Here is a 27,759-nt window from a genome sequence, read left to right on the forward strand (position 1 = left end):
TCTCTCTCTCTCTCTCTCTCTCTCTCTGTGAGTTCAAAGCCAGTCTGGTCTATAGAGTGAGTTTGAGGACAGCTAAGGCTACACAGAGAAACCCTGTCTCAGAAAAAAAAAAAAAGTCATATCTGAGGAAGCACAGGCTGAAGGACTTAATAAAGTAATAGATTTAGACACTAATCCAGCTCTCAGCTCATTAATAAAGATCAATTCTTCTAATGTAATCTTTTTTAAAAGATTCTTTTTTTTTTTACATATTTATTTATTACCTATACAGTGCTCTGCCTGCATGTACACATCTGCAGGCCAGAAGAGGGCATCAGATCACATTATAGATGGTTGTGAGCCACCATTTGGTTGCTGAGAATTGAACTCAGGACCTCTAGAAGAGCAGTCAGTGCTCTTAACCTCTGAGCCATCTCCCCATCCCCTCTTCTAATGTAATCTTTAATTTCTATTTTATTATGGTTCCAGGGTAAATTATCATCATCATCATCAACGGGTTTCATGCAGTTCAGGCTGGTCTCAAACTCCTCAAATAGCTGAGGTTGCCTTTTGAACTCCTAGTCGTTCTGATTTCACCTCTCAAGTGTGTGTGGTGCTACCATGCCTGACCTCAGAGATTTTTTTGGTTTTTAAATTTTGGTACTGGTGCCCAAACTCAGGGTGTTTATCATGTTAGTTAAATACCCTTCCACCAAGCTACAGTCAGTACAGCCCCAGAGCAGTGTTAGAAGCAAATGTCACACTTGCACCAAGGCTTCCAGAGATTGTTTTGAGAAATAGGTGCAAAAAGTCCATCAATATTACTAGGACAAGCTCATTACAAAGCACAAATTAATCAGTGAATGGCAAAGATGATAGTGTTTGGACACTGTCATCTTGAGTCTGAATTTGTTTTCATGGGATTGTAGAAAAAAATTCCATATGGTAGGAATAATCAACATAAAAATAAAACTGACAGTGGCTAAAGGTCCACGTGGTATAATTTTCTATGGATGGAAAAGCAGACTGAATGATCCTGTCTTTGTCAATAACATTGAACACTACAAAGCTGGCCCCTGGGAAAATTCCTTTTAGTAGAAATAATCAACACAAAATCCAACGGTGGCTAAAATTGCACAAAGGAAAAGGTAGCCTTGACAGAAATAATTACTAACAAAGAAATATCATAATGGCTAAGACAATAATCAATAAAAATCAACAAAAAGAAAAGAGCTGTTTGAGGAATCTACTTACCTACTTTGTTTTTAAAAAAATAAATACATAAATAAATACACACAAAAAAAAGCCCTACCCTTCCTCCCTCTCCCCCTCGCCTACTTCTCAGAAGAGGGGAGCCCCCCCCCCCTTACCATCTACCTGAGCTCATCAAATTTCATCAGGATTGAGAGTGTCTTCTTCCCCTGTGGCCTGGTAAGGGAGTTGCACCAGGGGAAAGTAACCAAAAAGCTGGCAAGAGAGTCCATGTCAGAGGCCCTTACTAGAGGACCCACATGAATCCTGAGCTGCCCATCGACCATGTCTTTGTAAGAGGCCTAGGTCCAGTCCACGCAAGGCCTTAGGTTGGTGCTTCAGGGTCAGCAGGCCCCTCAGGGTCCTAGTTAGTTGGCTCTGTTGGTCTTCTTTGTTTTGTTTTTTGAAGCATGGTTTCTCTGAGTAGTTCTGACAGTCTTGGAATTTGCTCTATAGACCAGGCTGGCCTTGAACTCTGATATCTCCTTGCCTCTGCCTCTTGAATGCTAAGATTAGAGATGTGTCACCAGTTTCAGCATTATTTGTTTTTTATAAAATATAGAAAAGGGGGCTGGAGAGATGGCTCAGTCAGTGGTTAAGAGCATCGGCTGCCCTTCCAGCGGTCCTGAGTTCAATTCCCAGCAACTACATGGTAGCTCACAATCATCTATAATGTGATCTGATGCCCTCTTCTGCAGATAAAGCTCTCATATACAATAAATAAATAAATCTTTTTTTCTTTTGTTTTTTCGAGACAGGGTCTCTCTGTGTAGCCTTGGCTGTCCTGGACTCACTTTGTAGACCAGGCTGGCCTCGAACTCACAGTGATCCGCCTGCCTCTGCCTCCCGGGTGCTGGGATTAAAGGTGTGCGCCACCGCGCCTGGCAATACATCTTTTTTAAAAGTAGAGAAAAGAAAGCCTTGGGGCTAGAGTGATGATGGCTCAGTGGTTAAGAACATTGGCTAAGAACCTGGGTTCGATTCCTAGAACCTAGATGGGAGTCACAATTGTCTGTAACTCCACTCCAGGGCATCTGACACTCTCTTCTGATTCCCAGCGACACCAGGACACATGCAATGCACATGCATATGCAGGCAGAAAAAAATAAATAGCTAAAAAAAAAAATCAATTCTGATTTTCTTTTGAGAAAGGATCCATGTAGCCCAGGCTGGCCTTAAACTTGCTATATAGCTGAAGCTCAGCCTAAACTGATTCTTTTTTTTTTTTTTTTTTTTCCCTTGCCCAATGGCTGTGTACCACTATTTTGGCTTTTATTTTATTTTATTTTATTTTCTTCTTTGAAATAATGTCTTTCTACACAGCAAAGCCTGACAATGAAGTCTCACCTTTCCTGCCTTAGCCTCCTGGGTTCTGGTGTTACAGGTGCATGCCACAATACCTGGCACTAGAGAAAAGCAGCTATCTCTGACAGCCTAAAAATACATGAAAAAGTTTTACTTACCATTGGAATAAGAAAAAAAGGGTCTATCTTGACGATAATTCAATTAAAAAAAATTAGGGTGATGTTGCTGCTCAGTAGAAGTAGCAAATATGAGGCCCTAACTTTGAGGTCTATCACTGCAAAACAAAACAAAACAAAAACAAAAACAAAAACAAAAAAAACCCTAACCGCCAGCTGCGTGGTGGTGGTGGTGGTAGCAGCAGTGGCACATGCCTTTAATCCCAGCACTCAGGGAGGCAGAAGCCAGCCTGGTACACAAATTGAATCCAAGATAGCCAGGGCTGCATAGTGAGACCCTCTCTCACGCCTCCCCAAAACTCCCAACAACAATAACAACAAAACCAATCGACCAACCCCGCCTCCCCAGAGAGTGGGGAGTCAAGTCTCTCTTTCCACCTTCTTGAGGCTCTGCTGTGGGGTTTCCTACTCCAGGCTGGTGGCTCATGAGCCTCTGGGTGGGTTTCCATCTCTGCCTCCTGTCTTGCCTCATGAGTGTTGCGCTCACCTCCACACAGGCTTTTTATGTGGTAGGTTCTGGGGATTAAACTTGGCTGTCAGGCTTGCCTAGCTAGTGCCTTTACCTACTGAGTCGTCTCCTCAGCCCTCCCCTGCAAAACCAAACCAAACCAAAACCAAAAACTTACCACAGGGGTTCTTTGTGTAGCCTGGATGGCCTGGAACTCATTATGTAGACCAGGCTGGCCGCAAACCCAGAGAACTGCCTGATTTTGCCTCCCAAGTGTTGGGATTAAAGCCATGTGCCATTACCACCTGGCTTCTTTTCTTTTCTTTAAGTGAAAATACATTTTATTCATTCCACACATAATGGTTTGTGAGGTAGAGTATGGTAGCTCCTTTACAATAGTTCTGTTCCCTTATCTTCACTTACCCTGTGCACAATCATCTCTGACCCACAGATCATAAGGAAAGATATAAGGAAACACTGGGCCTTGGTGGTTCTCAGGAGGCAGGAGGATTGCTGTGAGTTCAAGGCTAGCCTAGTCTACAAAGTGAGATCCAGAACAGCCGGGACTACATAGAGAAACCCTGTCTCAAAAAGCAAGCAAGCAAGCAAGCAAGCAAGCAAACAAACAAACAATCAAAAAAGATATAAGGAAAATCAGTTTGTCTAACATATGCTCTGTCAGCTGGGTGTGGTGACGCACATCTTTAATCCCAGCACTCGAGAGGCAGAGGCAGGCAGATCGCTGTGAGTTCGAGGCCAGCCTGGTCTAACAAAGCGAGTCCAGACAGCCATGGCTACACAGTGAAACCTTGTCTGGAAAAAAAAAAAAAAAAAAGAAAAAAGATAAAATATACTCTGTGAAAGCTTTGGGTTTGAGAGCAGGAAGAAGCGAAAGCTGGGTACATGGTACGAGCCCGCACTGGAGAATAGATGAAGGAATAGCAGGCATTCAAGTCTAGCTTCTGGTGCATAGCCAGTTCCAGTCCAACTTGGGTCATGTGAGACTTTGTCTGGAGCAGGGGGAGAAAGCTCAGAAAAGGAAATAATTTGAAAAGAGAAATTGAGATATGTTCCTTAATAAACTATAATTGTGATGACTAACCTTGTCAATTTGATGGGAATTAGGATTATTATGGAAGGGCTGGGGAGATGGCTCAGAGGTTAAGAGCACTGTCTGCTCTTCCAAAGGTCCTGAGTTCAATTCCCAGCCACCATACGGTGGCTCTCAACCATCTGTAATGAAATCTGGTGCCTCTTCCGGTGGGCAGGTGTACATGTAGGCAGAGCCCTGTATACACAATACATAAATCTTTAAAAAAAAAAAAAAAAAAGAATTATTATGGAAACTCAAATCTCTAGGTATGTCTGAGGGACTATTTAGATTAGGTTAATTGAGGTGGGACAACTCACCTGAAATATGAGCAGTATTATGGGATGGGGTTCTTAGACTGAATAAAAGAGAGAGGTGCTTTCTGAGAACAAGCATCTCCCTCTCACGTGACCTGCTGTGGCTGCCATAGTGTATAAACTGAAGAAACGGGCCATGGTATGGTTAAGCTGAAGGTTTTTATTGTAGGTATGAGGGAGAGGATAGCCAGAGACATCTGGAAGAGTCCAGAGCAGAGAGACAAAGTGGCAGACTGATCATGCCCAGTGGAATGGGCTTGGCCCAGGGGGAGGGGTGTGGGGAGAAGAAGAGCAAGAGCCTCCCAAGAAAGAGGGGCAAGAGAGAGGGCACCGAGGGAGCCGGTTATAGAAGAATGAGAAGCTGGGGGAGGGGCGCCCATGAACTGAAGAAATTTAGGATAGCAGGTGGGGTGAGAAGAACCCGGATGCAACCATGGGTTCCGTAACAGGTTCTTGTGATACCGAGGGAGCATGAAGGAGCGTTTGGAGGCCAGCATGCTCTTTGGTATGCTAATAAGCACCTCAGATAGCCATTTGCCCGGAGTTTCTTTTGGACCTGTCACCTATCTTCCCTAAGTCAAAATAAACGCCTCGTTCCTTCCTTACGTTGCTGTTGTCAGGTATTTTTGTCTCAGCAACCAGAGAAGTAACTTATACAATACATAATCACCATTGTTTTAATAATGGATCTACTCAGTTTACAGAAAGATAGACACACAGTCCTGAAACACCATTAAGGCAACGGAGAACCAAGAAAAGTTTCCAGGTGGGAAAGAGAGGTTGTTGAATTTGGGATACACACACACACACACACACACACACACACACACACACACACATATATATATATTGGAAATAGCTGTTCAGTTTTTAAAAAACGGTGTGCTCCCTTAAACAATTCAGGCAATATACAAATAAGAGGAACTTGAAGCCTGACAATCCTTTCTCACAGATAATCACCGATAACATTTTGGAGACTCTCTTCGCTGAAATAAATTGAACCTGTCTAATCATGCTGTTTTTGCAATCAATTTGCCCCTCTGAGAGCAAACTGTGAAAAGCCTTTCATGTCTAAAGATATTTACGATCCTTTTTAAATGGCTGCTTAGCACTACGCTGTGTGTATGCATCACCATTTATTGAATCAGCCCCCTATTGATGGGTATCTACATCCTCCCCATCTCATGTTCAATAACCTATAATGACCGTGAGCATTCTTTTCCAAAAATTTCAATCGTCTTTGCAAATTGAATACTTATAAGTATTGTAAATGTAAGCAAACGTCTTTTTTACATGAAGATTCAAGTTGTAGAACCGTTCTCTAATTTGCAGGGGAGCCAGTGAGGCAGCTGCTGCATTAGTTCTGGCGAGCCAGTGACAACGGAGATGTCGAGGGCCGTACAGAATTACAGATGATGGAGCCCATCTAGGCCCAAGCGCTGTGGCTTGGAATAGTCTTTCCCCTTTTCCTCTCTTTCACTTCTTTTTCTTAACATGGAGGAAGGACTGAGAACGGCACGTCCCAGCATTTCGCAAGGACCTCACTCCTGGGAACTGTAGTATCGGGTCTGAGAGGGGTCCGGAAGGAGAGAATGGGAAACTGTGTGCAGCATGCTGGGAGGTGTAGTTCCTCGGGTGGAAGCTGGTGCTTGTATAGGTTGGAGACATAGAGAGTTTTGCTTCACGGGGATGAGGCTGCAGAAATATCAAGCGGCCTTTGAGTTTACAAAAGTCTCCGGCGAACAGTCGGCTTCATGCCATTGTCTGTGACCCAAGAGGGTGCGGCCCCAGGACCAGCGCGAGGTCCGGAGAAACAGGCCGCGCTGGGCAGTGGCAAAGCCTGCCGGGAGTTGTAGTCCAGGAGTTCTGAGGTTGTGGGACGTGTCGGGACGGCGCACCGATTCCTCCTCCCCCGCCCTTCTCAGCGGTCCCCCGCCCCCTCCCTCCGCCTCCTCCTCTCTTGCCTGCAGCCGATCGTCCCTTCCCCCACTGTCGGGTTTCACCGCGGCTACTGCAGAGGATTCAGAGCCCAGTGGCTGAGGAAAAGGAGGAGGAGGAGGCTTCTGTCCCTGCGCGCCATCCACCACCCTACTGGACACGGACGAGGGAACGAGAGCGTCGCCGCTGTAGCCTCCAGAGAAGACAAGGGCACCACCGCCTCAGCTGCGGCCGCCGCGGTTTTCGCCTGCAGCAGCTCGCCGGTGAGGAGACCCCCCCACCCCCTGGCCGCCCTCCGGCCCCCGGCCCGCTCCTGTGGAGCTTGGGCTGGTGGCGCTGGCGAGAACGAGGTTGGGGGCCGTAGGGCCCCCGCGCCGGCTCGGGGGGGAGGGGACCGAGGTGGCGATGGAACGGCGGGCTGGTGGGGGTGACTTGTCCGAACGCGGGCTGGGGGTGGGGTGAGGGTGGGACACCAGCAGGTTAGGGGAGGGTAGCGGGGAGGGGGGCGGGGAGGCAGGGGGGGGGGCGACTTTACATGGAGGGATAACCAGACCTGGGACCGGAGCATGGTTATGTGTGGGATATCGTGGTGGAATTTGGGATTGTCTTGGGGCGAGGTGGAAGGTGAGACCGGAGTGGGATGTCTTTTAATGGGGGAGGGGACTGAATGAAGGTGATGATTTGGGGTTGGCCTGAAGCAGTTGACAGCTTGGGGTCAGAGCTGGGGTGGGGGCTAAGGAGATGATTTCAGTTCGAGTGGGATATAAACGTTGGATGGGACTCCGGGGAGTGCTAATTCTGGAAGGTGGGATTTGGGGTGGACCTGGGGAAGGCTGGTAGAGATGGGAGGAGCTGGCCATGGGGGTTTGGCATGGGTTGAGACCTAAGCTTGAAGTGGGCTGTTGTCTTCTGGGAATGGTGGAATTTGTGAATACTTAACAGAAGAGGTAGGGTTTGTTTGGGGGTTTTCTTGGGGTAAGCTGTTGGAGGTTGCAATATGGGCTGGGAGGGATGAGGCTTCCAACTACAGGAGATGGATGGTAAGCTGACAGGAGGATGTAAATTGGAGATTGGGCCTCAAGTGGGAGGACAGGGATTGAAATTGGGGATGAGGGTACAGTAGAAAAGGATTTAGGGCAAGTTGAGAGTCGCTGGAGGGAGCACGGTCGCTCCCCTGGGTTGGAGCAGAGGGCATGTGAGACTACTCAGCTGGACTCACTGAAAGAATACTGGCAGGTGGTGAGCAAGGTTAGGGGATAGGATTGTAAAGAAAATGTCTCTCTGCCAGTTTTGCAGAAGTAATAATGTCTGTGATGAGCTGGTTACCTGTGGTGAGGTGATGGAGGGGAAATGGAAGGTGCTGGAGACCCGCCGTTTTAGGTACGCTTGGGACAGAGAGGATGGAGACAGGTAGAGAGCCGTAACAGCAAGGAGCGAGTTGGTTTATGTAGGAAAGGAAGGGCTAAGATGTCCTCCAAGATACACCAGAGGTTTATGGGTTAGAGCGCTCACATCCATTCGGCGAGAGACGATTATAATAAGGTCATTAGAAGGGTCTTCACAGCGGACAGAGAGGGTACATTGAAGATTCTTCTAGAGGATAGCTCTCACTCTGTCAATTTGACCTTCTTGTTTGTTTTATGTTGTTTATTGTCTGGAAATGGCAGCCCAAGGGTAAAGTTTTGAGGGAACCATTTAAGGTAGAATTAAAGGAGAGTGGGGGTTGTCTTGCAATTCCTATGTTGTAAAGGGAAAGTCGGGGGTTGGAGGGGAGGCCCATTCTCAAAGGAAAGAATGGGCAAAGAGGACACTGCCTCTGATTTCTCCCTACCCCCATTCCTGTGGTACACTGAAAACTAGTCCTGGGATTTGGAATTTAAATGGACTTTGATGAACTTGAGGTTGTTAAGGATGCATTCTTGCTTGAGAACTGATTAATGAGACTGAAAAATAGGAAGACTGAATTTATTTTCTAGGCAGGCAAGGTGTATGTATGCAGAAAGAGGTTAGCAAGCCCCACCTCCCCCTAATAAAATTGATTGCTTGAAGACTCCATTTATTGGTGTCCTGGTTTGCAAGGCAATTAGGCCCATCATTGTATTGCAGGCTAATAATCCTGAGATGAGTCTTGGCACCACCACTTTATGTAAACAGAGAAGACAGGAAATATAGAAATGTAATAAATATTCATTGGTAAGATAGATAGTTTGGTACTAATGGAATTCTTCATTTGATTCTCTTTTGACATTACACGATAAGATTTTAAAATAATTGGGCTGTTCTATAGATTGAATTTTCTTCTAAAGAAATTCAAGTGATCAGAATTCTGTCAGGTGTGAATAAATGAAGTATATACAAGCATATTTTATTTTTAAGGGGATGCTGTTGATAGACACATTGCATTAACTACCAAATAGTAAGTCCATCTATTCATCAGAAATCTGATTTAAAGCTTAGAGATAAAGCTTATTCTTGTGGTATAATATTGGCGATGGAATGTTAAGAGGAACATCTTTAGGGGAGCAGTATTCTGGGTTTAATTGCATTAACTATGATATGTTAAACTTGTAGTGCCTGTTGATTAGAGCTCAGTCTAGAGAAAAATGAAGAGAAATGGAAAGAAGATAAAATTGATACCAATAGGAATTTAAAAATTCTTTTTTTGTTTTTTGTTTTTGGGTTTTCTCGTTAAAGTTCCAGTGTTCAGCTAGAAGACAAACCATTTCCTTGGGTTTCATAGTTGAACACATAAAAAGGTCCACTTAGAGTCTTTAAATTTTTTTCCCCAAAAATTAGTAGAATCATGGAAGGGTAGACATCCTTGGAATTGGAAAAAAAAATTTTTTTAAAAGAATGCTTTTTATATTCTAGTTAAAAAAAAAAAAAGCTTGAGGGCTGGAGAGATTGTTCAGTGGTTAAGAGCACTGACTGCTCTTCCTTAGTTCAATTCCCAGCTGTCTATAATGTGATAGGATGCCCTCTTCTGGCCTGTGGGTAAATATGCAGGCAGAGGGCTGTAAACGTAATAATAATAAATAAATAAATCTTAAAAAAAAAAAAAAAAAGCTTGAGTAGTTACCTGTAATTCAACAAGAGCATAATCTAGCCAGTGAGGCCATTTCTCTTCATAATTTTACCTCGGGGTCCAGACACTGTTTTTGTGGGTTTTCAGGCATGGTCTGAAGATGGGCTGTTTGGTTAGAGCCCTGGTTTTTGAAAGATCAAAATGAGAAGTAATCACCTGGGAGAACTGTCTTGGTGGATTTGTTTTCCTTGTAGTCACGGTTCCCTGTGCAGTCGTGAAGCACAGCTGTGAAAAGTAGAGAACAGGCCGGACGGTGGTGGCGCACGCCTTTGATCCCAGCACTCGGAAGGCAGAGGCAGGGGGATCGCTGTGAGTTCAAGGCCAACCTGGTCTACAAAGCAAGTCCAGGATGGCCAAGGCTACACAGAGAGACCCTGTCTCAAAACAAAACAAAACAAAAAACAAACAAACAAACAAACAAAAAGAAAAGTGGAGAACAGGATTGGTAGACAGAAACATCGGTAAAATGAAGCGCTCTTGGATTTAGGAGTCGAGGGTTTTGACTTCATATCCTGATTCCAACAGTTGGAAGCAGAGTGATTTTAGTAAAGTTATCAAGCCCCCTTTTATATTTAGAACTAATGCTTGTACAATATTGCCAATATACTAAAAGTCTAGAATTGTATGTTTAACCGTGGTTAAAATGGCAAAACAAAACATTCATACTTCACAAAGGCTGCTAAAGGAGACAAGTGAGTTCATGTTTTAAATACACTGTGTATGTATAAGGTGTATGTTCACTGCTTATTTAATGCCTGCTCGATGCTAGGGGAGATGGAGATGAACCGGAAGCAGCTGTCAGGCTTTCAGTGTCATGGCAAGGATAGACTGTTTGAGGTTTAGAAAGGAGGCAAAATGGGGGGCTGGAAAGATGGCTTAGCGGTTAAGATGGCTCCTCAGAACTCCAAGATCTGACACCCTCAAACAGACATGTAGGCAGGCAGAACACCAATGCACATAAATAAAAAAAAAAATTAAAAAAAATAAAAAAGGAGGCAAAATGAATGTGGTGGCTGAAGGGTAGATTCTGAAGCTTACTCATTGCTACTTCCTGTGTGACCCTGGGCACAGAGAGCTTAAGTGACGATAATAAAATTAACCTTGTTAAGGTTGTTTTGTGGGGTAAGCAGAATAATTTAAGAAATCATTGAACAGAATGTGTTATATACTGTCCATTAAAACGACATTAGTTTTCATTATTAGAGAGACAGGCAGGACCTAGAATGGTAAATAGTTATGCTACCCTGCCACTGTGTTCTTAGTATTATGGCATTCTTTTTTTATAAAGAAGTTATTAAGTTACATTATTATGAAAGCACAATTAATCTATAGTTTGTATGTTTATAGTTTAGGAACTTTAAACAGTTCATTAAATGTCAGAAAAAGTTAGCTGCTAGCTTCATGATCAAGCAAATAAAACTATGCTGTTAAGAGTAATAAAATGTTTTGTTTAAGGGATACAGTCAATAAATGCCAGACTCTGGGTTATTTCCCAGAATTCTGATTCCCAAATCCTGACCATGTCTTCCTTTTAAATTATGAAATGGTTCATATTATAAACGCATATTTAGATCCATAATTTAAAGAATAACAAGATGGAGCCGGCCATGGTGGCACATGCCTTTGATTCCAGCACTGGAAAGCAGAGGCAGGTGGTTCTCTGTGAGTTTGAGGCCAGCTTAGTGAGTCCAGGATAGCCAGGGCTGTTACATAGAGAAACCCTGTCTCAACAAAACAAAACAACGAAAACCAAACCCAAAAAAATGCTTCATTCCCACCCGGCCCTTTAATCCCACCCTACTAGGGAGGCAGAGGCAGGCAGATCACTGTGAGTTCGAGGCCAGCCTGGTCTACAAAACGAGTCCAGGACAGTCAAGGCTACACAAAGAAACCCTGTCTCAAAAAACAAAACAAAACAAAACAAAAAACCAAAAACCAAACCAGAACAAAAACTAACAAGTTTGAAGACTTGTGTATTCACTACCTCACTTCATAAAAAGGAGATTTCTGTTACTTTTGTTACTTAAAGATGATGCCTTGTTATGTAACCCAGGAATGATCCTCCTGCCTCAGCCTCCTGAATTCAAGTTACAGGATCAGAGGTCTTTGTCTTTGGCATCCTTGCTTCCTACCTCTACCCAGATCAAATCTGGAACCTTGAATATGGTAGGCAAAGCCTTATACCACTGAACTATACCCCAGTCAGGGGTTGGTGTTCTTAAGGCCTCTCGGGAGGCCTGTCTCCTGTTCCTTTAAGGCTTCCTTCTTCCTTCTTATTTAGAAGTAACCATTTCCTTGAATTTTATTTGAACTGACCTTTCCTTTCCTTTTTTTTCCTTTTCTGCCTTACTTTTATTTTTTTAACTATAGAGAGCTTTAACTGTTCTATTGTTATAATAATAAATATACTTGGTATAAATAGGAAATTAGAAGATGTAAAAAGGGAAATTTAGTGTGTACTATCTCCTAATTCCCTGTTCCTTCCCTCCCTTCAGATCAGAGCTTCCCACAGGCCAAGTATATACTCAAACATTGAGCCAGTGCCCATAAAACTTTGTATTATGTATGTATACAGATAGTAAAGAATATGGGTAATCTAGATAGCTAGGGGACATAATTTGTCTTTATGGATGATCACGTCACTCAGATGTAGATAAATCATGGTTGGAAATAGAATGCCAAAGTCATGTTAGTAGTAGTGTTTGTGAGCTCTGAAATGCACTGTTTGGGAGTCATTGGCAGGAATTGTAGATGTCCTAGGTTCTAATTCTTTGCTATATTAGCTTGAAGCTTCTTGTCATGTTTTGGCAGCCTATTATTTATTTGTTTGTTTGTTTAGAGACAAGGTCTTTCTATATTTTAAGCTGGCATGAACTTGCTGCGTAGTTCTGGTTGGCCTTAAACTTGAAGTCCTCCCGCCTTAGTTGATAATAGGCACCATGCTCCCAGCTCACTCTACTTTTCTAGTTACATTTTATACAGCTTCCATTTTGCAGATGGGCAGCCTGCCTGGTACATTGGCCCTTACCTGATTGTACTGGACCATCTCTCATTTGAGATTTTATTTATTTATTTTATGTATTTGAGTGTTCTATTTGCATGTATACCTGCATGCCAGAAGATGGCATTAGATCACATTATAGATAGGAATTGAACTCAGGACCTCTGGAAGAGCAGACAGTGCTCTTGACCACTGGACCGTCTCTCCAGCCCCTCATCTCTCATTTGAAATACAAAGTACCACAAAAAGGAAATCCTCAGTTGTAGACACTAGAAACTTAGCAACCTGAATGTGAAGAAATGTTTGTTCAAGAAATTTGTAATCTATCATCAATATTCTATTAGAGCATCACTTTACTTATGTATCAGTTTAGGCTCAAGTGATATAATGACTGGAAATATGTTTCTCTGTCTGTCAGTCTGTCAGTCTATCTATCTATATTTATTTATTTTTGGGTCTCATTGAAATTGAAGCTCATGCCGGGTGTGATGGCGCACGCCTGTAATCCCAGCACTCGGGATGCAGAGGCAGGCGGATTGCTGTGAGTTGGAGTCCAGGCCAGCCAAGGCTACACAGAGAAACCCTGTCTTGAAAAAACAAAAAACAAACGAAATTGAAGCTCATACTCTCCTCCCCTGACCCACTCATTTGGCTAGCTAGCAAGCTTCTGGGACTGCCTGTCCCAGCCCTGCAATGCTAGGCATGCGTGGCCATGCCTGGCTTTTATGTGGTTGTACAACATTTGAACTTAGGTCCTCTTGCTTTCTCGTCAAGTGCTTTTACCTACTGAGCTATCTCTCAAGCCCTTTGAGACAAGGTTTCTCTGTGTAGCCCTGGCTGTCCTGGAACTCAACGATCCACCTGCCTCTACCTCCTGAGTACTGGGATTAAAGATGTGCACCACCAGACACAGCTGGTTTTTCTTAGATATAAACACTTTGAGGAACATGTGGGCTGATATATTTTTCATATTAAATTTTAGTCTTTGGCTGACTTGAGATTATTGTCTAAATTTGCATTTTGCTACTTTCCTTCAAGCTGAACAATTTTTGCTGTGTTCAGATTTCTTTTCTAGTACTGTTTTATAATTTTATATGCATTTTAGTTTTCTAATGTGCCTTCATGTCAAAATGTCTGTTTATACAGTTTATATTTGCAAATAAAGTACGTAAGTATGCTAGTTATACTTCTGAAAATATTATTAAATTATTACTCAGTTTATAGGACATACATTGCTTATATGAGACTGTTATCGCTTTAAGGATAAAGGGATCAAAACTCCAGAGTAATATTTCTTAGGCTTTAGGATAAGTAGGGGCCAACAGTAGACAAAACAGTGACTGTTGAGTATCTGTTGTAGGCAATATGTTTGATGTTTTTTTTGTCTTACATGTATAGTTCAATCCTCACATTTTTACCGGATAAAGAATTGTGCCCATGTATTAAAGACTCAAACAATTTAGATCCACAGGCATTAGGTAGTTTAAATACCTAGTAAGAAAAAAAGCTAGTATTGAAAACTTGGTCCATGAGGAATGGGGCAGTATGTGCCTTTAACCCAGCATTCAGGAGGCAGAGGCAGGCAGATGTCTGTGAGTTCCAGGCCAATGAGAGCTACAAAGTGAAACCTTTTTCAAATGAAGCAAAACGAAAAATCTTGGTGTACATTGTTCCAAAGCCTTTGTTCTGCACCCAGTGGTAGAACCTTAGCCTAGCATGTGTGAAGCCTTGTGTTTGATCTCCAACCCTGCTGAAAAAAAACAAAACAAAACCAAAACAGCCCTAACAAATACTCACTGTAGTTTGAACCTACTTTAGATGATGTCTTGGTTGTTTATCAGAGTCACCTAAGAAAGTGTTGAGCTCTGGACCAGTCTTAGAGACTCCTTGTAGGTAGACAGTGTGCATAGGTAGGTGTTGGTGTCTCAGCCTGTCTTGTAGCTTAATATAAGAAATAGACATTTCCCAGAATTCTTAAGGCTAGGAAGTCTAAGATCATGATGCCAACATGGAAAGGACTCTTTCTTTGTTTCCAAGATGATTCTTTGTTGTTGTGTCCTCTGGAAAGGACCAAAGCTCTGTCCTCTTTAGGTTGAAGGGCCCAAAGAATCAGGTGTAGGAGGCTCCTTTTATTATGATATAAGTTCTATTCACAAGAACGGAGTCTTAGCAGGGCGCAGTGGCGCATGCCTGTAATCCCAGACAGCAGCCGCCGCCGCCGCCACAGAGCGGAGCCTCATCACTTCATCACTTCCCTCACAGTCCTTACCTCTTAGTATTACCTTATATGATGGAGTTTAGTTTCAACAGGAATTTTGAAGGGCACAAATATGTAAAGTATAGCAGTAGTGTATATTTATGTAGAAAACATTAATTGAAAAGAAGTTCTGGATATCATGTACATGCTTGTGATTTCAGGACTTAGGAGGTAGAGACAGAAAGGTGAGTTCAAGTTTGTCCTTGGTTCCATAGCAAGTTGGAGCCTGTTTTTCAAGAGTCATTTTTTCTACTGTTTTAAATATTTGTGTAGATTCTTGTGTGCTTCTGAATTCAGTTCATTGACATTGATTGCTTTGCGTGGTGTATATAAAGAAAACACAGTCCCGCATAGGTACGTGGGGTAGGAAAGGAAGGGCTGCTGCAAGCTCAGTACTTGGGAGGCTGAGTGGAGTTACCCAGGAGACCCTGTATCAAAACTGCAAGCAAGCAGCCCCAGGGTCACGTACTAATCTATTTATTAGGCACCTGTGGATATTCTTGATACCGCACAGAAGCTTGACAACTGTAGTTTTTTTCTTTCTTTCTCTTTGATTTTTTCAAGACAGGGTTTCTCTGTCATGGCTGTCCTGGAACTTACTCTGTAGATCAAGCTGGCTCAGACTTAGAGATCCACCTGCCTCTGCCTTCTGAGTACTGGGATTAAAGGCGTGTGCCACCATGGCCCAGCTGCCAAATATATAAATATAAATATATATGTGTGTATATATATATATATATATATATATATATATATTTTTTTTTTTTTTTGACACAGGGTTTCTCTGTTACACATCTGTTACACAGAGCCCTGGCAGCAGCCCTGGACTCTCTTTGTAGGCCAGGCTGGCCTCAAATTCACAGAGATCTGCCTGCCTGCCTCCTGAGTGCTGGGATTCAACTGTAGTTTCTTAAGCCCTGTTGTTTCTGAAAGTTTTAATTGTTACATTAAAATTTAATTGTCTTCTTTAAACACTGGCTAGTTCTTTAGACTACTCATGATTTGTTAGTACCATGCATTGCTTATTTCAAAAATATTGATCCAATGTTTTAGTCCCTTCAGGTTATGGTAACAAAATGTCAAGAACCACACATAGCTTAAACACTAGGAAATTATTATATAGTTCTGGAGGCTAGAAGATCTAGATCAGAAAAAAGAAAGAAAGAAAGAAAAAGAAAAAAGAAAAGAAAATCTAGATGGAGGTGCCAGCTGGGTTAGTGTTTTGTTCTGTTTTGTTTTTTTTTTCTGAGACAGGATTTCTCTATGTAGCCCTGGCTGTCCTGGACTCACTCTGCAGACCAGGCTGGCCTTGGACTCACAGCCTGCCTCTGCCTCCACAGTGCTGGGACTAGGTTAGTTCTTTTGCCTGCATGTACACTTGCATACCAGAAGAGAACACCAGATCTCATCATAGATAATTGTGAGCTAGCATGTGGTTGCTAGGAATTGAACTCGGGACCTTTGGAAGAGCAGCCGATACTCTTAACCTCTGAGCCATCTCTCCAGCTCCTAGGTTAGTTTTTTTGATGAGGGTTTTCTTCTTACTTGTAGGTGGCGACTTCTTTTTGTCTGGTCACATACGTGGGTTGGTAATGGTGAGTGTGCTTGCATTCATGAGAACATGATCAAGTTTTCTGGTGTCTATTTTTTTGATTTAAAAAAAAAAATGACAGTTGTTGATTGTGTATAGAGCCTGTCTGGTCTGGAATCCAGAGATCCTCCATCTGCCTGTACCATTCCTGTCTTAAATTTATGTATGTGTAAATTCTCTGTGAAGGTCAGAGGATAATTTTTGGGAGGTGGTTTTCTCTTACCATGTATGTTCCCAGAGTCAAATTTAGGTTGTCAGGCTTGGCAGTAAGCATCTTTACTCACTAAGCCATCTTACAGGTTCCTTTTTTGATTTTTTTGAGACAGGGGCTCATGTAGCCTGCTTTGGCTTCAAACTTGCTGATCCTTCTGCCTCTGCCTCTTAAGTGCTGGGATTGTAGGCTCGTGACACCATGGCCTTTTCTCTATTGTCTCTTTTTTTGTTTTTCTGAGACAGGGTTTCTCTATGTAGCCCTGGCTGTTCTGAACTGACTTTGTAGACTAGGCTGGCTTCAAACTCACAAAGAGCAGCTTGCCTCTGCCACCCAAGTGCTGGGAATAAGGTGTGTGCTACCACGCCTGGCGTGTTGTCTCTTCTTAATAAGGGTGCTAATTTCATCATTAGTGTACCCTCAGCCTCATCTAAACCTCACTATAAATAATCTAAACTTGGCTCTCCCAGAGGCTCCAGTTTCCAATCCAGCTACCCTCTTATTAGGGTATAGGGCTTCTACATGAATTGGAGATGTTACACAACTCAGTCTGTGGCACTGAGTGATGCAGATCTATTCAGATCTTTTAAAAATGTCTATGTTTTCTACTGTAAATGTAAAAAAGTCGCATTTATTAATATTGCTACTGATCTCCTCAGACAAATCCTTTCTAATTTTCTCTTGAAAGCCCAGATTTTTATCATGGACAACAAATACTGACAGTTGTTTTCCTTGAGTGACAGTTTCATATTGTTCATTTTTGAAAAAATGTCTGCCAAACATTCAAGTCTGAATAATTATGGTTTGTCTGCCAGTTGTTTGTTCAAGTGAAAATGGAGTTTTATGAAAAAGGCAGCTAGTTCAGCTGTCAACCCCACTGCATGGGTTCTTTGGAGCTTTTGAGTCAGTTCATGTACTTTGTAACATAGCAGAACCACTTCATATATGTGTCTTATCACACAGAATGAAAAAAGATGTGTAGCTGAGGATTGAGATTTCAGATTTATTAAATTAATACTCCCTGTGGCTTCATCAGAAATGTCTCTTCAGTGAAGCTGGATAGTCTTGTTGTTTTTGTTTTCTTTGTATGCATTTTTACAGTTGGTTTCATTACCTCAATTTAATTTAAACTGACATTCTTTTAGTCAGTGTATTTCTAGGCTTCTTTCTTTCTTTTTTTCTTTTTTCTGGCTTTCAAGACAGGGTTTCTCTGTGTAACTTGTCTATCCTGGCTATATCTAGCACTCACAGAAATCTACCTGTCTCTGCCTCCCAAGTGCTGAGATTGAAGGCATGAGCCACTACTGTCTGGTCATATGATTAACCTTAACTAGTTAAAAATTTAATTTATGAGATATCAACTTTTTCTTTTTAATATACTAGATTTGTTTAGAGAATCTTGGTTTAAATAATAGAGGTTACTAGGAATGGTAGTTCGTGTCTGTAATCCCAGCACTTGGGAAGCTGAGGTAGGAGGATTGACCATGAGTTTGAGGCTAGCCAGGGCTAAAATGTGAAACACTATCTCTAAATTAATGAATAAATAGGGGGCAGGTTTGCACGGTGTGTGTGTGTGTGTGTGAGTGTGTGTGTGTGTGTGTGTGAGAAAGAGAGAGAGAGAGAAATGTATTTCAGAAATGGAGCACTGCATCTGGGTTTGATCCTCAGCATGGGGAAGGAGGGTCAGGATGGTAGAGAGTCTATCATTTATTTAATACTGACATTGATAATATTTTATGTCATTCAAGTTTATTCATGAGAACAATTTTGCAAATGAGTTTAAATCCTAATTGCTGGATGTACTTGATGTGTGGCCTTCAAAGTGATTTAATCTTTTTATGACCATCTCCACTTATTAGATGAGGATATCGTGGTATTTACATCATGTAGGTGTTTTGAGGACTAAGTGAAATACAGTGGTTACTTCAGAGTTTGGTACAAGGCATGATTTCCTGTAAATGATAGTTCCATTCACTGTTGATGCCTCTCCAAATTCAGATATCAAAGCACTAATCCCCAGTGTGATGGTGCTTGGAAATGAGATCTTGATTATAGAATGCTCGTGATGGGTTAGGTCCATAGAAGAAGGTGCAGGAAGCCAGTCCTCAGCAGACACTACATTTCCTAGCATCTTGTGTTTGGGCTTCTCAGCTTCCAGACTTGGTTTTTTTCTTTTTTGTTTTTGTTTTTCGAGACAGGGTTTCTCTGTGTAGCCTTGGCTGTCCTGGACTCACTTTGTAGACCAGGCTGGCCTCAAACTCACAGAGATCCCCCTGCTTCTGCCTCCCGAGTGCTGGGGATTACAGGTATACGTCACCATGTCCGGCCTAGTTTCCAGACTTGTAAGAAGTAAATGTTAGTAGCATCTAGTTACATACACAGCCAAAACTAAGACTGGTTACCTGGTTATTATCACTCTTACTGTGATTTCTTTTCTTTTTCTTTCTTTCTTTTTTTTTTTTTAAAGAAAGACTTGGCCTGGAACTCACTTTGTAGACCAGGCTGGCCTTAAGCTCATAGAGTTCTGCAGTCCCTGTTTCTTGAGTGTTGGGATTATAGGCGTGTATTTTGCTCACTTTGATTTTGTAAATGCAGAGTATGGCCATACCACACGGAACATGCCCAGTCTCTTCTGATTTTGTAAGTGCAAAACTCAACACAACTTTAGAAACCTGACTATTCCTTTAGTAGGAATCAAGTGTGGAATTCATTTCCAGGTTTGTGTGATATAAAAACCTTTACTTTTTATTCCTTTACCAAATCATATTTTACAATTGACCTTACTCATATGAAAATGTATTCCAAAACCTATTGTTTAGAAAAATATTTGTTACTTATAAATACTTAAAACTTTCAATGATGTCTTATTAATATTAACTAGAAACTATATTGGCTAAGGAAATAGTTCATTGGCTTGGCATATGTGTAATCAGACAAAATTTAAAGGTGCTCAAGATCTGGGAAACCCTGGGAGCCAGTATTACCATTTCATGTTTTCCTTTGGTGGTCTGACGGACACTGAGGATTTTAGAGCTCTGCCTAGAGCTCATGTTTTTTTGTGAACCACCTTGTAGTGCGTTAGAAGCAGGATGGTTTAGATTGAGCTAGCTTGAGGCCCTGTGGGGTTTCTGGTGCCCCTCCTTGCCTGGTGCCCCACATGCTATTAATTATGAACAGATGTTCCTCATAAATAAGCAAAGAACTCCAAGCAGTCTTTATGCCTAGATGTGAATCTGGCATTATGATAAAGTTGCATAAGCAATGAGTTTGTAGTCCAAGAGTTTTATTTAGTTTCCAGTTCTGCCTGAGTAGATTGTAAAATCCGTGAGTCTGAGGTTATGATCATCATTCACTTTATAAATTTGTTTTAGAAAGTGAGCTTTATAGTAAGTTCATTAGTTCATCTACATCTTTTTTTTTTTTTTAAATATTTATTTATTTATTTATTTATTATGTATACAGTGCTCTGCCTGCATGTACACCTGCAGGCCAGACGAGGTATCAGATCACATTGTAGATGGTTGTGAGCCACCATGTGGTTGCTGGGAATTGAACTCAGGACCTCAGGAGGAGCAGTCAGTGCCCTTAACCTCTGAGCCATCTCTCCAGCCCCTCATCTACATCTTTAATGTAGTGCTAGAACTTCAGGTAGAATTTAGGTTTGATAGCTCAGAGTTAGTTTTAAAAAAATATTTTATTAGATAAAGAAAGCAAAAATTGCTGGACATTGGTGGTGCACGGTTTTTCATGTAGTGCTAGAACTTCAGGTAGAATTTTGGTTTGATAGCTCAGAGTTATTTTTTAATAAATAGGTACCACTAAGAGGAGGGATAAAGAAAGCAAAAATTGCTGGACATTGTTGGTGCATGTCTTTAATCCCAGCACTTGGGAGGCAGAAGAAGGTGGATCTCTGTGAATTCAAGGCTAGCCTGGTCAATAGAGCAAGTTCCAGGACAATCAGGGCTGCACACAGAGAAACCCAGTTATGAAAAACCAAAACACCCACCCACCCAACCAACCAAACAATAAATGGAAAGAAAAAAGAAAGCAAAAACTTAAAAAGAGTGTTTATGATTTTAAAATCAGAGAACCTTTAACTCAGATCTTAGTTTTAGAAGCTCTCTGACTTTGATTCTCTGAGTCTTCATTTCTTACCTTTCAGTAAGGATGGATCTGTTCTACCTGGGTTGTGAGAACTAGGACTACTGTGTGCAGTGGTTGGCATAGAGCAGGGCTAGCTGCACTCCTTCCATTTCCAAAATTGGTATGTTTGTGCATTCAGTGAGTTGTTACTTTTGCCTTGCTCCTTCCATGGTGTACATCAGCACAGAGTAGTTATTCGGTAGTATGTTTCTGGTTTATTTATGTCTGAAGATACACTTTGAGGTGTGTGAGGCTTACAGGGTGAAGGGATTTTGTTTTGTTTTTTTAATGATGGAAAGGGCCTCTGCCATGCATTTGTACTTTATCAGTGCGCTAGCTTGAGGCGCTTTGTATTGCTGGGCACCAAGGGAACCAGGGGCTATTTTCTTGTCTCTTCTGTGTTTATTTGGGTTGGAGGATTGTAAAGGTTTCCTAGTGAATAGAGTGATTTGCTAATTCAGATTCTTCCTCCTGGGCAAGTCCATGAATGGCCTGCTGAGGGAAAACAAAGCAGGGGAAATGGTGGGTTCAAGCTGTAAGGTTTTTGAGTTGGTGGCAGGTGAAGAGCAGTCAGATTCTTCATTTCCCTTTCCCCCTCTAGAGTGGGTACACCCCAGCACAAAGGAGCTTTAAGATGGAGGTCTGCATTGTAATTTTCTAGAAATTACTGCTTCTGGTAACTGCTCATTCAGTTTGCACCTCTTTGTGGCAGGGGATGAAACAATGGGGACAATAAAGCCATTTATCTGATAGCTGTAGCCCCAATGGGATGTTTGTTTTAATAATGGTATAATTTGCAGGGCTCATAAATTGTGATTTTATTCTCATGGAAATAACTGCCTGGTGGTATTTGGATTCTCTGGTCTCCTGTTGTGGATAATTTCACTAACGTTCTAGCTGACAATTCCCTTTATTTCAGATTGCTCAGGCTGGTTGGGTAATTAGCCCAAAGCAGAACCAATTTTCTGTAGTTTGGGCCTGGCAGGTGGTTACTAGGTAGCTCGAGGATCTCCTGGAAAGGGAAGAGGCTTTGCCTAGGGATTCACGGAAGGTTGCTTTTGATTATCTGCCAGAATATCTGATGGAAACTAAAAGTTTAAATCACCTAAATATTTATTTTCTACAATACCGAACAATTTATTTTGTGCTTAGAGTATCATATGTGCTTTACATTTTCAGCTGTGTATTTTGGCTGGGAAAATCCACAGAGATCAAGAAATGATTATAGCAATGCTAGACATTGCCTTGGGTGGTTTACATATATTATCTCTAAATTTTAATTAGAATCCTGAGAGGTAGTAGGTATTGTTTCCATCTTACCTATGCAAAAACCTTAAGGAAGAGTAGAGGAACTTAGTGCAGAGAAGTAACTAAATTAAGGTATCCCAGCCAATTAGTGACAGGCTGTTTACCAAATTCAATATTCATGCAAGATTTTCAATTATAGTATAAGACATACCTGAAGATACATTCACATTTCTAATAAACTTTTAGATAATACAGCAGGTGGCTCAGTAATATGCATGAACTAGTACCTAACACCAAATGTTTCTTTGTTTTTGGTTTGTTTGTTTGTTTTTTGCCTTTCTGAGGCAAGGTTTCTCTGTATAGCCCTGGCTGTCCTGGAACTTACTCTGTGGACCAGGCTGGCTTCTGGCTCCTGAGTGTTGGGATTAAAGGTGTGTGGCCACCACCGCCTGGCTGACCCTATTAACAGATGTGTATATCTGTTGTTCTTTTTTATTTTTAAGATTTAATTTACTATTATTATTGTGTGTATGCTGTGTGTGTGACTGTGGGTTTATACTTGCTAAAGTGTGTGTGCAGGCCAAGGACAACTTTCAGTACTTACTTCTTCCCTTCCACTGTGGTCATCAGACTTGCTTGACAGTGCTTTTTACCTGCTGAGCCATCTCATCAGCTCTTTGTTATTATTGTTATTATTTTTAATAATTTATTTAATTTTATTTTATGTGCATTGGTGTGAGGGTGTCAGAGCAGACAGTTGTGAGCTGCCATGTGGTTGCTGGAAACTGAACCCGGGTCCTTTGGAAGAGCAGACAGTGCTCTTAACCACTGAGCCATCTCTCCATATAATAATAATAATAATAATAATAATAATAATAATAATAATAATAATAATAATTATTATTATTATTATTATTATTATTACCATCATCATCATCATCAACAGAGTTTTTCTATATAGCCCAGAGTAACCTGAAATTTGCCATCATCTAGCCTCCCTCTTGCTTTCTCAATGCTGGAGTGTTGGGATTAACCTTCACTACTCCTACCAAGAATGCTATGGTAAAAAGAAGAAAGAATGCTGCTGTTGTTTCCATATATAGTATGTGTGTGTCCTTGTGTATGTGTGACAGAGGTCAGAAGTCAGCATTAGTGTCTCTCTTTGAGACAGGGTCTTTCACTGAATCTGGAGCTCCGTGTTCTAGTTTGGCTAACTGTCTAGTGACCACCCCAGGATCTACCTTTCTTTGTATCCTATAACTCTGCAGTTACAGGTAGGTATTGCGCTAGATTTTACATGGGTGGTAAGATCTAAACCCAGGTCATGTTTGTATAAGTAAGCACCTTTACCTACTGAATCGCAGCTCCTAGGAATGCTGTTAAAGAATTTTAAAAATACTTTATTTCATTTTATATGAATTGATGTTTTGCCTGTATGTATGTCTGTGTAAGGGTGTTGGGTCCCCTGGAACTTGAGTTAAAGACAGATAGCTGCTGCCGTGTGGGTGCTGGGAGTTGTACCTGTGTCTTCTGAAAGAGCAGCCAGTGCTCTTAACTGCTTAGCCATCTCTCTAGCTCCTGTTTCAGGAAATGATGATTTCCATCTTCCTAGACTCCCTAGTCCAGTGATGCTATCGTAGTTTTGTCACTAGGAAATGGGTGTCTTTGGTGGGCTGTGGGCACGCCTTTACCCACACTCTGGGGGCAGAGGCAGGTGGATCTCTGAGTTTGAGGCCAGCCTGGGCTACAGAACGAGCTCCAGGACAGTCAGGGCTACACAGAGAAACTGTGTCTTGAAAAATCAGGAAGAGGTCGGGGGGGGGGGGGGGGGCGGGATGGTGTCTTCTACTGCTATTATCTTTGCGTGCTGACGCATTAAGCTTGTGAGAGTTCAGTTTTCTCTATGTGCTTGCTTCTGTAGCTAGTTAATTTGTTTAAGGGAAATTTAGAAATTTAGTTCACCATCTACGTCTTTGGTCAAGAAACTGAATGGGTATGTGGAAAGGGTAATGGTTTTGTGATAATATGAATTTAGTTGACATTCTGGCTTTGCTACTTGCTTTCTTAGGACAACTGACTTTTCTCTGAAACTTTGGGATAGGGAAAATACTTGACTTCCCATCGACTGTAAAATCAAATGAGAGAACAGGTATGAAAATGCTTTTTTTTTTTTTTTGGCTTTTTGAGACAGGGTTTTTCTGTGTAGCCTTGGCTGTCTTGGACTTGTTTAGTAGACCAGGATGGCTTCTAAAGTCACAGTGATTCGCCTGCCTCTGGAGTGTTGGGATTAAAGGTGAGCATCACCATGTCCAGCTTTGAAAATGACTTTCAAATCAAAAAATGCTAGGCAATCTAGGATTGAGTCATTTTTATAATTTAATTAGGTGTTTAGTGAAAGTTTACTACCAACTATCTTATGAGGAATATTAAATTTTTTCACTTGAACTATGTAAAGGAGACATTTTGATAAATTTTATTGTAGCTCTTGGGAGTCATTAAAGAAGTCAGAATGAGGGCCTGAGTAGAGAAAGTATTGCATAAGTGTAAGTGTGTGGTGAAAGCGAGTGCGGTAGAGTGGGGTTTCGTGTGACTTAGGCAGAGGGGGTTTGTAAGGGAGAACTTGGCTCCTGGTATAACCTTAATGCATGGAATATGGAAGAAAGAGGTGCCCTGCTTAGAAAAACTCCTGATACCGGGTTATGTGTGGACTGTTGGTTGTAGAGAGGGTTGGAGTTAGCAGCTAGTATGTCTAATGAGGAACGCTCAGGTTGAAACCGCAGTTTAAAGTCTTTGAGGCTTATGTACAGAAGTTAACATTTATTACACAGGAATCCAGTGGTGGCTTTCAGGTGAGACATGTCGGCATATTTACATAAGAGGTGCAGGTGGTTGGCAAGTGGGGCATCTGTTTTTGCAGATTAGAAAGTTTAATTTTATGCAGCCACATCCAGATTATTGCTTCCTGAAAATTGATTTTGTTTACAGTATTTTGGTAGTGCAGATGATACTTCTTAGTGGGATGTCATTGTGCTTAATTATTGATGCGTCTAAATGCTCCAATATATTGGTTGAGGCTTTTTCTGTATGAAGAGGGGCTCTGGATCTGGATTTTGTTACGTGTACATCAGTTTTATTTATTTTTCTTTCAGGCAGTGTGGCTTTTGTCGTTATTAAATGTGACTGCATTATGTTGTGCACCACTGCCTTCTCTATTGAGTCTTAGGATGTAACAGTTGAATTCCAGGGCAGCAGTTTACATGTCTGCCTTTTATATGATTCTGAGATAGCACATTTAGATTTCTTTCTTCTGCTCATTGTATAAAGGAAGTATAATGATTAAGGAAATGAGTTGTGCTCTGATCCCCCACCCCCCAACCCAGACAGAGTTTCTCTTGTAGTCCTGGCTGTCCTGGACTCACTTTGTAGACTAGGCTGGCCTCGAACTCACAGAGATACGCCTGCCTCTGCCTCCCAAGTGCGTGGGCCACCACGGCTAAGGAAATGAGCTTTACCAGACTCTATTTGAATGAATGTGAGTCATTTTGTTGTATTAACTTCATGTGTAACAGTGTTTATTTATATACATTTTTCTTTATAAGAATTTTTGTTACATAAGATTTTACTTATATCAGTGATTCTAGTATTTGGGTGTTGAGATTAAAAGATCACCGTGAGTTTGAAGGCAGTCTGGACCATGCATTGAGGTCTGGGCGAACCTGCGCTGCAGAATAAGATAAGACTCGGACTCAAAACAAGAACAACAACAAAACCACCATTCCCCTAAATAAATAATTTTTCATTTTACTAACTTGTTTCTTCAAACAGGGCCAATTTTTTTCCTCTTCATTTTTATACTTATTGTATTCAGCAACAAGCCAAGGATGATTACAGTGATGCTGGCTAACACTGTCCTGTCTGCCAGGCATTGTGCCAAATAAAACATTTGTCTTAATCCTTGTTATTCACATTTTATAGAAACCTGAGTTTCAGAGAAAGGAAGTGGTTTACTCAGTCTTACAGTTAATGAAGGTGTGTAGCACTCTTCCTTCAGAGCCTAAATACTTAACCCCTATAATTATATTTTCCTAAGAAGCAATTTATACGAGTGTGGGTGTGACGGCATAAACTTGTAATCACAGCACTTGGGATGCTGAGACAGGAATACTGACCTGAATTAGAGACCAGCTTGGGCTACATAGTGAGTACCAGCTAGCCAGGCACTACGTAGAAAGACCTTATCTTGAAAAAAAAAGTCAGAAAATAAACAGCTTACATGATAGATGTTATATATAGAATATATTTCTTCCCTCTCACACCTCACCCTTCATTTTCCGAGATAGGAACTTGTTATGTATTTCAGGCTGGTCTTGAACTCATATTCCTTCTACCTCTGCCTTCCAAATGCTGACCTTATAGGCCTTTGCCACCATGCTTACTATGCAATATATTTAAATTTTTTATTACTTATTTGTGTGTGTGTGTGTGTGTGTGTGTGTGTGTGTGTGTGTGTATGTGTATGAATGAATCCATGTATCATAGAATGTGTGTGTAGGTCAGTAGACAGCTTGCAGGAGTCTGTTCTCCTTCCACCAGGAGTTGCAGAAATTGAACTCAGGTCACCAGGGATGATGATAGACACCTTGCCCTGCTGAGCCATCTTGTTGGCCCATGATGTATTTCTACCTTATTATTTTGTATCCATTTTTGGTAAGAAAAATTAGGAAATTATACAAAACCTGAGCACAGAATCTGGACCCTAGACTCTAGGACTTCTACTCCAAATATGTATGTATGTATGTGTATATATTTTGTTCCATATACTTTTCAGCTGTTGGGTAGAGCTATTTTCCTAGAAATACACCATAATACTGGTTTGTATGGGAAATCAGTTCTTTCATTTAGGCTAACTGATGATAAAAAGAATCAGCCTTAAAATCTGGGCCAGGCTAGAGAGATGGCTCAGCAATTCAAAGTACTAGCTGCTCTTTCAGAGGACCTGTCTTCAGTTTCTGGCATTCATGACTACCTGTATCAGATCCAGTTTCAGGGGATCTGATGCCCTCTTCAGGCTTCCTTGGACATGACACCAGGCATACACATGGTGTAACACACATTCAGGCAAAACACACATTAAAAAAACAAAAACAAAACCCCAAAAATGTTTGTTTTTGTTTTTCCTGGGCCAGAGAGTTACCACAGTAGCTAAAAGTGATTTCAGGCTTTTTTGATAGCCATAGCTGTCCTGGAACTTGATCTGTAGACCAGGCTGACCTGAAACTTCAGTGTTTCCCCTGCCTCTACCTCCCAAGTGCTGGGATTAAAAGCTTGCACCACCTGGCTAAAATTAAATCTTTTTTTTTTTTTTTTTTTTTTGAGACAGGGTTTCTCTGTGTAGCCTTGGTTGTCCTGGACTTACTTTGTAGACCAGGCTGGCCTCGAACTCACAGCGATCCACCTGCCTCTGCCTCCCGAGTGCTGGGATTAAAGGTGTCAGCCACCACTGCCTGGCTAAAATTAAATCTTAAAAAAAATAAAAAATTAAAAAATTAAAACAAAAAACTGCAAAACAACAACAAAAATCTTTCCTATGTACCTTTCTTTTTCAAGTTCAAGGTACAAAATTTCCAGTAGATCAACTGTAAGAGCTGTTTAAAGGCTAGAGAAGGAGATGCAGAGAGTTGAAAGGAGAGAAAAGATCTGTTCCCTATTATTTGGCACA

At 41.5% G+C, this 27,759-nt stretch overlaps 1 protein-coding gene across 3 annotated transcripts in view; it reads left to right on the forward strand.

The window, feature by feature from the left end:
- The first annotated feature begins 6,501 nt into the window (after positions 1-6,501).
- The window catches only part of Fam168a (family with sequence similarity 168 member A), a 123,287-nt gene continuing 102,029 nt past the window's right edge, over positions 6,502-27,759 (forward strand). For 2 of the 3 annotated variants that reach the window (XM_051149055.1, XM_051149056.1), the window contains exon 1: positions 6,503-6,767. The gene's annotated coding sequence lies outside the window, so the exon portion shown is untranslated. Of the gene's footprint in view, positions 6,768-27,759 lie in introns of all 3 variants that reach the window. The other variant, XM_051149057.1, reaches the window with a different exon arrangement.

The sequence above is a fragment of the Acomys russatus genome, chromosome 7 (assembly GCF_903995435.1).
Source record: "Acomys russatus chromosome 7, mAcoRus1.1, whole genome shotgun sequence".
Classification (NCBI taxonomy): domain Eukaryota; kingdom Metazoa; phylum Chordata; class Mammalia; order Rodentia; family Muridae; genus Acomys; species Acomys russatus.